Genomic DNA, 14,618 nt, shown 5'->3' on the forward strand with positions numbered 1-14,618 from the left:
ATGTATGCAAGTAAAGTGGAAAGTGAATTTACTGGGACTTTCTGGGGAGATTATACAGTATACCTTGAAAAGGAGGGACTAACTTCCCACAAGTTGCTCAATAAGCAGTAAGAGGTGGATTGGCTAAATACATGAATCACACCCTAATTGTGGTGCCCATGGATGCGTGCTGCTAGCGATTTAATTCGGCCCAACAGAAAATGTAAAACAAATATATATATATATTCACCGCGCTTCTCCGTGTAAGGAGCATGCTGTTGGTGAAAAGATTGGCCATGCATTTGTGAAAAAATCAGAATGTGAATCCTTGCGCTTCTCCCATTGGGCTAACAATAAATTGGGAAATAAATATACATAGTGAAACCTAAGTCTGTAAGACAAAGTAGACTTTTGTTAGCAGGCTTGTCATTATTTGATCAAAGGATGTAACCAAAAGTCTCCACACAAAATGTATTTCCCAGAAACACACACTGATCTGCAGACACTTTTTTACTGAAAACTAAAAACACACACACTGACCTGCAGACACACACCAACCACACACACAGCTGCAGACACACACACACTGACAGACCCTAACCTGGACAAATAACACACAGACCTTGGCCTACACAAAACACACACACCCTGACCTACAAGACACACACACTCTGACCTATACAACACACACAGACCATGACCTACACAACTCAAGCACAGACCCTAACCTACAAAACACACGCACAGACCCTGACCTACAGAACTCAAATACACAGAACCTGAACTGTATAACTCACACATACAGACCCTGACCTACACAACTCACCACACATACAGACACAGACCCTCACTTGCAGGGCCGCTGACAGGAGGGGACAGAAGGGACAGATGTACCAGTGGCTGGGGGGGGGGGTTGCGGTAGGCTCTGCAAGTAAGCGTGGCTCAGCTTCCAGGGTGCACACGCTGACGTTGGAAGTTCGGCATGGGACAGAGGGATAGAGGCAGATGAGGGAGAGCCAGGGGGCCGGACGGGAGAGGACAAGCCGCCGGGCCTGGCCAGGGGTCGGGCCCAACTTGCAGTGCCAGTTGCCGGGCCTCAACAGCCACTGGACCCAGCCTGACCATCCACAAGGTAAGTCTCTTTTTTTAAAATATGTTTTGGGGGGTGGGGGTCTATTTAATATGCATTGGGGTGGGGGTCTTTTTATTATGTATATACGGGTGGGTATATTTTTAATATGGATTGGGGGTGGGGGTCTTTTTAAGATGCATGGGGTGGTCTTTTTAAATATGTGTAGCCGTGACCCCTGATTCACCCCAAAGAGCGGGAGGTTGCGCTTGCACAGAGTAGTTGCAAAAGCCCGCGAAGGAGGAGAGTGTATTTGGCGGGAGGGAGCATTCCCTTGACCCAGCAGCCCTGCGGGGAGGGTCAAGTGAGAGAGTCGAGCCAATGGGCTGAGGAGGTGCCGGAGATATAGGCAAGTGGTTGCGCGCACGTGAGACTAGAGCTGGTTGGAGAGGAGAGGAGACGGAGAGTCTGTGAGGGGAGGTTGAACCGCCCCGGCGCAGGCCATGTGTCCCAGGCCCAGTTAGACCTGAGTCACCTTAGAGACAAGCTGAGCTAGGGATCGCCTTAGTGAGGTTCCTGTTCCCATAGTATCTGTAAGCCTTGACCGGGACATACTGTCGAGAGGGAGGTCTGGGCTCAGACCCCCACTGGTGTTGCGGAGTCTGGGTGGGAGCACCCTGGACCCTAGAGTGAGAGAGAGAGAGATAGAACGGTGTAGACATACCGAGACCCTTTGTGAAGATCGTGGCAGTCCCGAGCACCCTGAGTGCTCGGCAGGTATTTCATCAAGTGCACCAATGGTACCATTCATTCACCCAAGACACAGTGGCTGCGCAGTCACCCATACACACACATAGGGCCTGCTGTGAGCGGGAGGACTAATCCGTAAGGATCAGACACGGGGTGGGATCACCCGGTGTAGGGTGTGGGAAGTATTGTTGGCGTCCGCCGTGGCGCATGTTGTGGGGCGTCCGCCGTGGCGCAAGATAGTGTTGGCGTCCGCCGTGGCGTGCTATATAACGTGTATATATATATATATATATATATATATATATAAATATTATGGCATGTAATTAACTGTAAGTTTGGTCTGCAAGTAAAAGAGGTTGGTTTTAGAACTTGGCTGTGTGAGTGTAATTCTTGCATATAGGTCCTGCGAAGACCCACTCCCCCTTTGGCGGGAGCTGTCGCAGGTGGAGGCGCTGCACCCGATATATATATATATATATTGCGCGCACCCCAGGCTCTCCGTGGCAGAGACTTAGGCCCTGTGAGCCTGCAGGTAATACAGCACAGAGTAGCGCTTGCTAGTGATAGGAAGCAGGGCTACATTTGGAGGCGCTGCTGATATCTTAGACCTGGGGTGCCCCTCGAACCTAAATTGTTATCACCATGGCTTTACCTACCCATCACGAGATACGAGACTGGGCCCGTCAAGTACGCACGCCTACCCGTCGCGCCGTTGCGCTGGCCCGAGTGCCCATGGCCTTACCCTTAGAGACTTTACAGACGGCCTTACGACAACTCCCGGGTTTTGCCAAAGCTCGCCTGGTAGATGTAATGGTAGATCACGACTCCAAGTGGAATACCTTGCTTGTGGACTGTCGGCGTAACCTGTTAGCGCTCGAACCTGCCGTTCCTCAATCTCTGGCCTTGCCTGATGCACCGCCCGATGGTAGTCCTTTTGTCTACCCCCTCCGAGATCCCCTCGTACGTCCATTGGATGAGGACAACCCCACCCTTCCTTTGATTCACTATGCCGCAAGTGACGTCGGTAGCTGCCGGTCCGTGTCCAGTGATCCAGGATCAAGCGCCTCCGTTGAGGCTGGAGTGAGTAGTAATATGCTACAGAAACTAAATGACAAGATAGACCAGTCATCTAGCCCCCCCAGTTTGCCGCCGCTAGTCGAAGCGCTTACCTTAGCCACCCACGCCCAGAACTACCGGAAGCTAAAAGCCTTCTCGGGGACCCTCCCTGTGCCTACCGGGGAAGATGGGGTAGAAACATGGAAAGAGCACACGCGGGGAGTAATGGAAGAATGGTCGTGCACCGATGTGGTAAAAAGACAGAGACTCATGGAGTGCTTGCGGCCCCCAGCGGCCACGCTGATCAGTATACACCGCGAGCAGTACCCCGATCTAACCTCTCGCTTAATGATAGAGTTCCTGGCCGAAGCCTATAGCGCGAAAGAGGATGACGGGGCGTTGTGGGCCAAGTACTATGCCATAAACCAGAAGGAGGGGGAAGAGCTGTCTGCCTATATACACCGTGTGCAAATATCTCTCGGGCCGTTGCTGCATTATAAATATGTTCTACCCTCCCAAATGAATGAGTATCTCCGTAAGCAGTACCTCCGCGGATCCAGTCCTTCTCACCCAATAGCCAGCATGATTCGTGATCACCTCACCCGCCCCCCCCCCCCCTTTGTTCATCCAACTTCTGCAACAGGTGAAGGAGCACGAGACGCATCTAATGCTACACTCCCCTCAGAGGTCGAAAACAAGCGGTAGCACTAAACCCAAGGGAAGTACGGAAAAGAAGGAGGAGCCACTGGATGAGCCTGGCTCCTTTCGCAGGACGGTCGTCCCCTCCGCTTGATCGCCGGGCTACCTCCAGAGATATGTCCTGCTACAAATGTGGAAAGCGGGGGCATCTATCCTACGATTGCCGCCTGGGCACTTCTCGACACCGGAGCCCCTCACCCCCGAAGTTGCCTTCCCAGGCTATGGTCTGCGGGGTGTATGCGACGGATGCCGACCAAGATGGGACCCCTTCTGGAGGGGCAGAGCCGGTAGAAGATGGTAGTTGGGTGGGACCGGTAGCGTTGATCCGGGTCCTAGTGGATGGAATCTACTCCTCTGCACTACTCGACACCGGATCCCAAGTCACCATCATATACCGAGGGTTCTATGATCGTCATCTTCAAAAGCGTCCGCTGCGACCGGCTGACCACATCAAGGTATGCGGGCTAAGCAATGACGACTAAACCATCGATGGGTTAGTGACCGTGGATCTGGAAATACAACAGCTCAACACGGGAAAATCTCACCCCATGAAGGTGGACGCCTTGGTGTGTCCGGAACCCCGAGACACCCCCAAGTACCCTATTATACTCGGTACCAATGCTGATATTGTACAAGCGGTCATCCGGGCCTATCTACACGAGACTAAGGAGCTCCCCATGCCCAGCCTACAGTTGCAATTGGTTCAAGCTGATCCAGACCAGCCCTCCTCTCCTTCGGATGACTATGGGCTGTTGTTCTGTGGACGAAAGGGTTGGACGAGGCTTTACCCCGGAGAAACGCAAAGAATTCCCGCGTGGTGTGCTTATGTGGAGCGCCTAGCCGAAGACCAGCAATTCTCGCTAGAGAGTACCCCCGGAGAGGATGTACGGCGAGGGTATTGGCTCATACCCGAATTCCGCCATTGCGGGGCGCCATTCCTAGATGGATTGATGTGATGGTGCAGAATATATCGCCCTTCCCCCTGGCCATCGATGTGGGGCAGCGGATAGGAAGAATCTACACTGTTAGTTTAGTGGAAGAAGCCGTGCAAGTAAACACGACCCGAGCGGAAGAAACAGGGACGGCCCTAGACTTCGATTTTGGCTCGTCCGAGTTGCCTGGAACCTGGAAGGAACGGTTACGGGTGCAACTGGAACAGAGACGATCCGTATTCTCTACCGGGAAGATGGATGTGGGGTGTAGTCGCAACGCCCAGCACACCATTCGCATGATGGATGAGAAGCCCTTCAGAGAGCGTTCTCGCCGACTCGCTCCCAGGGATGTGGAGGATGTGAGGGCGGCTATCAATGACATGGAAGCCGCCGGGATTGTCACTGAATCCTGAAGTCACTACGCCTCTCCTATAGTGGTGGTGAGAAAGAAAAATGGTACCGTGAGACTGTGTGTAGATTATCGGACGCTGAACAATCGGACGGTGCCGGATCAGTATAACCTCCCTCGCATAGAGGAGATCCTCGATACCTTACACGGGAGCCAGTGGTTCAGCGTACTGGATCTACGGTCTGGGTACTATCAAGTCCCTATGAGCCTATAGGATCAAGAAAAGACAGCCTTTGTCTGCCCCTTGGGGTTTTATCAGTTCACCCGCATGCCCCAAGGCATATGCGGGGCACCCGCCACCTTCCAGCGGTTAATGAAGAAGACGTTGGGTGACCTCAACCCCTGAGAATGCCTGGTGTACCTAGATGACATCATAGTCTTCGGGAAAACCCTGGAAGAACACGAGGTCCGTCTCTTGAAGGTACTGGATAGAATGTCCCAAGAAGGCCTCAAACTCTCTCTGGACAAATGTCAGTTCTGCCAGACCTCAGTGAAATATGTAGGACACATAGTGTCCGGCGCCGGAATCGCCACTGATCCCGCCAAAATAGAAGCTGTTGTTAACTGGCCTCGCCCAGAGAATGTGGGGGAGCTGCGCTCGTTCCTGGGATTTTGCGGCTACTATCGGCGATTTGAGGAAGGGTACTCAGCTCCGCATATACCCGTCGGAGGCGGGCCAGAAGACCAATCTGCCAAACAGACCTTCGGGGATAAATGGACCCCCGAGTGCGACCAAGCCTTCCACGACTTGAAGCAGAGCCTGACAGCTGCTCCGATCTTGGCCTACGCCAATCCCGACAAACCCTACATCCTACACGTGGACGCCAGCCTGAGTGGCCTAGGAGGCGTGTTGCATCAACAATATCCTGAGGGGTTGCGACCCGTAGCATATATCAGCCGAAGTCTCACGGTCAGTGAACAGAACTATCCGGTACACAAGCTCGAGTTCTTGGCGCTTAAGTGGGCCATAGTGGACAAACTTTGTGACTATCTGTACGGTGTGTCATTCGAAGTACGCACCGACGACAATAATCCTCTCACCTACATCATGACCTCCGCCAAACTTGATGCGGCCGGACATAGCTGGTTGGCCGCGCTCTTCAATTACAACTTCACCTTGAAATACAAACCTGGGCCTTTGAACATTGGAGCTGACGTCCTGTCGAGGCGACCGGGGTTGATCCCTACCACCGACGAAGATCAGTTGGAAGAGATTCCTGGACCCGGAATAAGACCACTCTGTGGCACGGCAGCCATCATAGATGAGCAAGTAGCCTTTTCGGAATTGCGGGTGGCTGACTCCCTAGGTTGCGCCTCTACCGCTATACCTGAAGCCTATCGTGACCCGAGTGGGATGCATGTTACCCCCGATCAAATAATTGCCTGGGAGGATATAGTACGTTACCAAGAACAAGATCCGGTCGCAGGGACTATCCGTGATGCCATTCAACAAAATCGACGGGGCCTGCTTCGCCAGACTCCGGGGGATGTCGGAGGTATACTGATGCGGGAGGCGGACAAATTTGAAATCCAAGATCGTCTGTTGTACCGAGTGGTGAAATATCATGACCATCCGGGTCGCCGACAACTAGTGTTACCAAAACGACTCCAATACTTTGTGTTGAAAGCTCTCCATGATGAAAATGGACATCTAGGGGTAAACAAGACTTTTGGACTAGTGAGAGATAGATTTTTTTGGCCAAAAATGAGAGAATCTGTGGAGCATCACTGTCGTAGGTGTGTGCGGTGTATCCAACGCAAGACTCTACCCACTAGAGCTGCCCCCATGGGCCACCTAAAAAGTATGGGACCTATGGATTTAGTCTGCATGGACTTCTTGTGCATCGAACCCGACACCCATGGTATAGGGAACGTGCTGGTCATCACTGATCATTACACCCGCTACGCCCAGACCTTTCCGACCACAGATCAAAAGGTCATTACGGTGGCTAAGGTGCTCTAGGAGAAGTATTTCATGCATTATGGGCTTCCTCAACGTCTGCACTCCGACCAGGGATGGGACTTTGAAAGTAAGCTAATAAAAGAATTGCTGAACCTCCTGCACATAAAAAAGTCCCGTACTACCCCTTTCCACCCAGAAGGGGATGCTTTACCCGAACGTTTCAATCGCACTCTGCTGGACATGATGGGCACGCTAACTGGTGTAGAGTAGACTAAGTGGAGTCGCCATTTGGAAACTCTATTCCATGCTTATAATTGCACCCGACACGAATCTCCCGGGTTCTCACCCTACTTTCTTATGTTCGGCCATGAAGCTCGTCTACCAGTGGATATCCAGTTGAGAGTCTCCACCGATGGGGTGCACAATACCACCCATTTTCGCTACATGCAAAGATTACAAGAGAATCTACAGAAGGCCTATGGGCAAGCCGAGAGATCCACTGAAAAACTGAATGCCGGGAACAAAAGGCGCTATGATCACAAAGTGAAACATAGAGACATTAAACCTGGTGATGCCATACTGCTCCGCAACCTGGGAATACCGGGAAAAAATAAGTTAGCTGACCGTTGGCGGGAAGGGATGTACGAAGTAATTTCACAAATGCCTGGCCTTCCAGTCTACCGTATCAAAGACTCGGAGGGTCGGGTGAAGACGTGGCATCGCAATCATCTGCTCCCTATTCCCCAAATAGAAGAAGGAGACTTGGAGTGGCCTACATCTCCCCTGAGTGGGGAACTGTCATCAGGAAAGGAAAGTCTGGAAGATCAAAAGGAAGGAACCCCTCAAAGGGGCCTTCCGGCCGCGGGGGCATCTCCCGGAGGAGCTACGGGCAAAGAGCCCCTTGGCCCAACGACAGAGACACTGACTCCAGTGAGTCCGCCGCTAGATCCCCAGAGCCCGTGCTTTGTGCCACAAAGAGACTTTATAGATATACCCAGCCCCTCAAGGGCCGAGTTGGAAATACCTGATGAGAATTGCTACTCTCCCAAAGTAGTGGAAGAGCAAATTCGCAGAAGCCAAAGAGCTGGCCAACCTCCCACGAGGCTGGCTTATGATCAGTTCGGGGCACCCCATTATGAGGCTCAGCAGTGGGCTCGCAGCCGGGTCTAATCCGTTATTATCATGTTCAGTGAAATGTACAAGTTGATATAGAGACCAATGTATTAGTGTTTTTCATTATATAACTGGTTGTGCTGTTATCATTGTCCAAGCGGGAACGTTGGAATCCACAGGGGGGGAGGATGTAGCCGTGACCCCTGATTCACCCCAAAGAGCGGGAGGTTGCGCTTGCAAAGAGTAGTTGAAAAAGCCCGCGAAGGAGGAGAGTGTATTTGGCGGGTGGGAGCATTCCCTTGACCCAGCAGCCCTGCAGGGAGGGTCAGGTGAGAGAGTCGAGCCAATGGGCTGAGGAGGTGCCGGAGATATAGGCAAGCGGTTGCACGCACGTGAGACTAGAGCTGGTTGGAGAGGAGAGGAGACAGAGAGTCTGTGAGGGGAGGGTCAACCGCCCCGGTGCAGGCCATGTGCCCCAGGCCCAGTTAGCCCTGAGTCACCTTAGAGACAAGCTGAGCTAGGGATCGCCTTAGTGAGGTTCCTGTTCCCATAGTATCTGTAAGCCTTGACCGGGACTATACTGTCGAGAGGGAGGTCTGGGCTCAGACCCCCACTGGTGTTGCGGAGTCCGGGTGGGAGCGCCCCGGACCCTAGAGTGAGAGAGAGAGAGAGAACAGTGTTGACATACCGAGACCCTTTGTGAAGATCGTGGCAGTCCCGAGCACCGGAGTGCTCGGCAGGTATTTCATCAAGTGCACCAACGGTACCATTCATTCACCCGAGACACAGTGGCTGTGCAGTCACCCATACACACACATAGGGCCTGATGTGAGCGGGAGGACTAATCCGTAAGGATCAGACACGGGGTGGGATCACCCGGTGTAGGGTGTGGGAAGTATTGTTGGCGTCCGCCGTGGCGCATGTTGTGGGGCGTCCGCCGTGGCGCAAGATAGTGTTGGCGTCCACCGTGGTGCGCTATATAACGTATATATATATATATATATATATATAGGAATGTTATGGCATGTAATTAACTGTGAGTTTGGTCTGCAAGTAAAAGAGGTTGGTTTTAGAACTTGGCTGTGTGAGTGTAATTCTTGCATATAGGTCCTGCGAAGACCCACTCCCCCTGTGAGCCTGCAGGTAATACAGCACAGAGTAGCGGCTTGCTAGTGATAGGAAGCAGGGCTACATATGCATTGGGGTGGGGTATATTTTTTAATATGGGGTGGGGGTGTATTTTTTTAATATAGGGTGGGGGTGTATTTTTTAATATGCATTGGGGTGAGGAGTGTATTTTTCAATATGCATTGGGGTGTGTATTTTATAAAATACATTGGGGGTGTATTTTTTAAAATGCATTGGGGGTGGGGTGTATTTTTTAAAATGCATTGGGGGTGGGGTGTATTTTTGAATATGCATTGGGGGCTGGGGTGTATTTTTTAATATGTATTGGGGTGGGGGTGTTTTTTTATTATGTGTGGGGGGAGTGCATTTTTATTATGTATTGGGGTGGGGTTATATGCATTTAGGGGGTGGTTATTTTGGTATGTATTTTGTGGGGGGGGTTGAGTGAGAGTGTGGGTGAGTGAGAGGAGAGAGGGGGGAGGTAGTGAGTGAGGAAAAGAGGGAGTAAGAGTGAGATGCAGGGGAGAGAAATATATGCGAGGTGACAGGGGGTGAGTGAGGAAGAGGGAGTGAGTTGGAGGAGAGAGAAATACATGGGCAGAGGGTGGGAAATAAAGGGGGCTTGTGAGGTGTGAAATGGGGGGGCAGACATAACTCTTGTCCTGGGCCTCGGGAAATCTGTCGGTGGCCCTGCTGACCTGCACAACTCACAGACACAGATCCTGACCTGCACAACTCACACACACAGACCTTGATCAGCACAGCTCACACACAGACCCTGACCTACACAACTCACACACACAGACCCTAACCTACATAACAGACACTGACCTACACATCTAACTCACACACATACCAGCACAGACTCATACACAAAGACTGACCTAGAGGAACCATTTCTAACAGCAGGGGCTTTGAAGTGCAGGCATGCTTACAGGCACAGGGGCTGTGAGGAGAATGGCACAGCAGCTAGGTTCTTGCTGTTATTGGCCCCACCCCCTTTTCTCTGCAGCCGGGACATTTGAAAGCATTTGAAAGCTAAACTAATTGTCGGGATGCTCTTCCCCTAGCAATCCTCCTGTGCTGCTCCTGCCACGTTCTGTCTTGCTCCTCTGCTCCGTGGTCCTCCTCAGTCCTCCTCAGTCCTCTTCACCGTGCATTTCACCACCTCTTCTAACCTGCTCCAGTAGTCCTCCTCAGTCCTGCTGGCGAGTGGGTTTGTCGAGCCCTGAGCATAGATATTGAGAATGTCTAGTAGCTGGATCCTTATCACTTCCCGGATCAGTACCGGGTTAGGTTATGATGTACGCGCCGCTTAATTGCGGAGAGCGGTCTCTAAAGCAGGATCACAGACCGGAGGTTAGAACATGGCGAGCACTGCAAACCCCTGGATAAGTAGCAGGTTACTAATTAGAATAGTAACTGCATAGTTTGTTTAAAAGAACAGATCTAGTTTGTGAGCATAAATATTTAGTATGTATAGTAGCTGGATCCCTATCCCTGCCTGGATCAGTACCAGGTTAAATGTGCAAGTATACGCCACTTAATTGTGGAGACAGAGCTCTAAACTAGGATCATAGACAGTGTACAGTACCGCAGGTGGCTAGAACGCATCCGGCACTGAAACCCGACGTACGTTTCGCCATTCTGACTGATGGCTTTTTCCAGTGTTTAGATATTTTTAATACTGTACCATTGGATATTAAATGTTCCAATGCACCTTATAATTTGTGACATTTTCTGCTTGGTAATTTTTTTAAGCAGTTGTTCCCTGTCACTATTTAGTGCACAAAAAAGAAGCCAGCACACGGTCTTAAACAAAATGCTTTTAGTGTCCCAAATAATTCGATGATTCGGCTGTGCGACACAGCCTTTTACAAGATGAGGGCGACGGAGGTGGTACAACCGCTTCAAGATCCAATCACTGACAATTCGGCCTTCAGTCAATGTATCAAAATGTGTAAGTTAAAATCAACATTCATACCCCCATACAAAAATCAATCAGTCAGCACGTACATACGACTACTTAAAGCGGGCATTACACGTTATGCTAACAAAAAACACAAAATTACGTACAACATGTCGGTTAAAGAGACAAAGGTCTTAGACACATTAGCTAATAACAGGGACATCATCATCAAGGGTGCTGACAAAGGGGGTGCCCTGGTTATACAGGACTATATTAACTATAAAACATCCTTTTGGGATTAAACAACCGTTGGATAACGGAAGCAGAATCAGAATTCCTTACCATTGATCATCCTAAGTGCCCGGTATTCTATACACTTCCCAAAATCCATAAGGACCATAACAACCCCCCAGGACGGACCATTATCGTGGCCATTAGCTCATTAAATGCATTAAATGCTTGCCATGTATGTTGATACATACTTACAACCTATAGCACAGAAAGCTAGATCATATGTTAAAGATACGTTTGACTTTTTAGAAAAATTAAAAAACATACCGCGTGAAGGATCGGATCATATACTGGCAAGTCTAGATGTCTCCATTCTATATACTATCATTCCTCATGATAAGGAATTAGATATAGTTAGGACAGCACTCGTGGCCGATTATAAAGACACAGTCCCTATGAATATATAATGTTCCTTCTGCACTTTATTCTGTATAAGAATTATTTGAAATTCGAGAAGGATTACTTTCTTGCAGATCAAAGAGACAGCCATGGGCAGTAACATGGCCCCAGCATATGACAATATTTACATGGCAAACTATGAGGAAGAATATATTTATAAATCTGAGTATTTTAAATATATCCTGGGATACCATCGCAACATAGATGGCCTGTTTCTAGTATGGACAGGGACTGAGGTCGAACTTACATCCTTCCTTGATTATTTACATGATCTTCCTTCACCAGTACGGCTATCAAATGTTTGGAGTAAGGAGCAATTGTCGTTTCTTGATGTCATGATTACCCAAAGTTGTGGTGAGTTGCATACCGACCTCTTTAGGAAGCCACGGATAAGAATGCAATCTTAAGGCCTGATAGTCACCATCCACCTTACTAGTGCTCTGCCATACTCCCAAAAGGTTAGGGTGTCAAGAATTACTAGTTGAAAGGAGAAATTAGACCCAGCTAAGAGTGAGATAAGCTCTAGATTCTCAGCTTGGGTATACCCTGCTACTATTCTTGACAATTCCTTAAATAAGGAGGTAGAGACTAATAGGGTGGGAGAAAATAAAGAGGATAGAATGGTATTCACCACCACATATAACCAGGCCAGTGGTTTCATTAAACAACAATAACGAAACACTGGCATTTGCTCCAAAATGACAGTATACTATCAGACATATGCCGTGCACCACTGTCACGGGATACTAGGTTTATCAACAACTTTTTATACCGGGATCATTGATTGAGCAAAGCAATGAGGTAAAATAAATTGTAATTTATTTCAGGAAAAGACACACACACAATGTAATACAATTTACAGGGTTAACACACTTACTGAGAATGGGCCTAACGAATAAAACTATCTTTTAAACGAAATTCACAAAAATGACCTCTCTAGGAACCCTTTCCAATGACCGGTAGGTACTCACGAAAGTCTTGGTACTGATTTCAGCATGCAATGCAAAGCATCTTTGAATTTGCCGCTGTTGGTTTGACGCTTGGAATCTCCGCTTCTCATTGGCTGCAAGGTTTCTTATGGGTTTCGGAGTCCCATTCACAAACCTCTGCAGCCTATCAGAGCGTGGGAATACTCCTTCCAGCCAATCACCGATTTGCCGGTATTGTAAAGCCGAGTGGGTACCTTTTCTCAGTCTGCAAAGGGGCATGCGCCAACCTGGCACCTCTGCCTCTTTGCATACTGAGCCCACCCGCTGTCCAGGCTCCACAGAGTCTGGGTTCTGGCAAATGGTGGCCGGATAGCCCTGTGTTAGCCCAGGATGCGGGTACTCAAGCAGAACTGCAGTACCCCTCCTGTCCTAACACCATGTCATCCCTGAGGCTTTCAAGTCAGGACTCCGCATAGACCCATAGGCACCAGGCTTGGTAGCCACCTGGTCTCTTAGAAGCCAAGACTTGGAAATCCCACAGTTCATTCACAAGTTATCAGTACATACCTATTAAACATAATTCTTTAATAAAATATACTGTGTCCTATCTTCTGTGTGATACAAATATATAAGTCCCTGTTCTGGTGTCAGAGATGGAGTGAGAGTATATATTGCCCTCTCTCACTAGCCTCATTCTTGGCACACTTTAGACATAACTTATAAAACTTTTCCATACAAGAAATCACTCTTCGCTTTATAACTTAGCTGGAGCACTCCCTGAACCCCTATACCAGGTTTAGGGTACATGGGCATGTATCTGGGCACCCCTCATTATACTAGGGACCTTGTGTATGATGCAGGTATACATTAACTCCTTCATGCCCGTTTACCTTCTCTGGAAGATGCTGCAGCAGGAATCATGGTGGTGAGTGGTAATAGCATTTTCAAAGTCACCGTATTCCTGGAGCAATGTGCTTGGCTGCATCTGAGAATCTCACTCGATTCCCAGATCCACCACCTGGGGTATCCCATAATTCTGGAACCCTGATACATAGACACATTCTGTAAAGACTTTCTCCGGCAAACCCACTCTGAAACTTACAACCCAGAAATCTCCCGGTCCCAGCACCCCAGCAAAGGCAAAACACGAATAAATCTTTAATGTCGTATAATTTGCACACAGTCACAGCAATGCATTAAGGACATCTGGGTCCAAGAGCTGATACTCTAAGACCTCAACACATGGATCAGGGGTAACCATGTGGGCAGAACCTTTATTAGTGAGCCTGGTTAACCCCTTCACCATCACGACCACCCATGGTAGCATTTAAGAGAGGTAGAAACCTGGCTGATGAACTTATCAGTATTAATAACATGAGTCATTATAAAACCCCTCATTTTTTGGATTGTGGGAAATCAGGCAATTTCAGATGTTCCGTCTGCAACAGTTTGATCACAGGCGATACATTTACTCACTGTGACAGGGTAAATAAAAGCCACCAGCTATATGCCTGGAAAACCTATGTCTAGTCTGCAGTGCAGCAGTGACTAGGTTAACTTCAGCTGGGAACCTCAGGACAATTAGTTGGATCCCAGCTGCCCAATCAAGGTGTGTTAAAACCCCAGGCTGTAGACACATGGTGGCTGGCTGTTGAGGAGAGAGGAGTAAGCTACTGAAGAGATTACTGATACAATGTCTGTGAGCAAAGTAGATGAATTATGAACTGTCTGTCCCCTGCATAGAAAAGGGTAGCTCCCTTATTTTTAGAGTGTCTGCTAAAGAGAACTGTTTTGTTTGGTCTGCTGAAGAAAAAGCCATTTTTCTTTTGTTTGCTGATGAAAAGCCATTTTTTCCTTTTTGTTTGCTGATGAAAAGCTATTTTTGTTTTGTGTGCTGTATATCTTTTAAGGCTAAATAAATAAGCCTTGTCAAGAAACCCGCGTGTGTAGTTGCATGTACCCTGCAACATATGGTGTTCAGAAGTCCTGGGATTTTTTCAAAAGGCTCCTGCAGTTAAAGGGCCACACACACACAAGAATGGAAGAAATGTT

Source organism: Ascaphus truei, chromosome 2 (genome assembly GCF_040206685.1).
Source record: "Ascaphus truei isolate aAscTru1 chromosome 2, aAscTru1.hap1, whole genome shotgun sequence".
Classification (NCBI taxonomy): domain Eukaryota; kingdom Metazoa; phylum Chordata; class Amphibia; order Anura; family Ascaphidae; genus Ascaphus; species Ascaphus truei.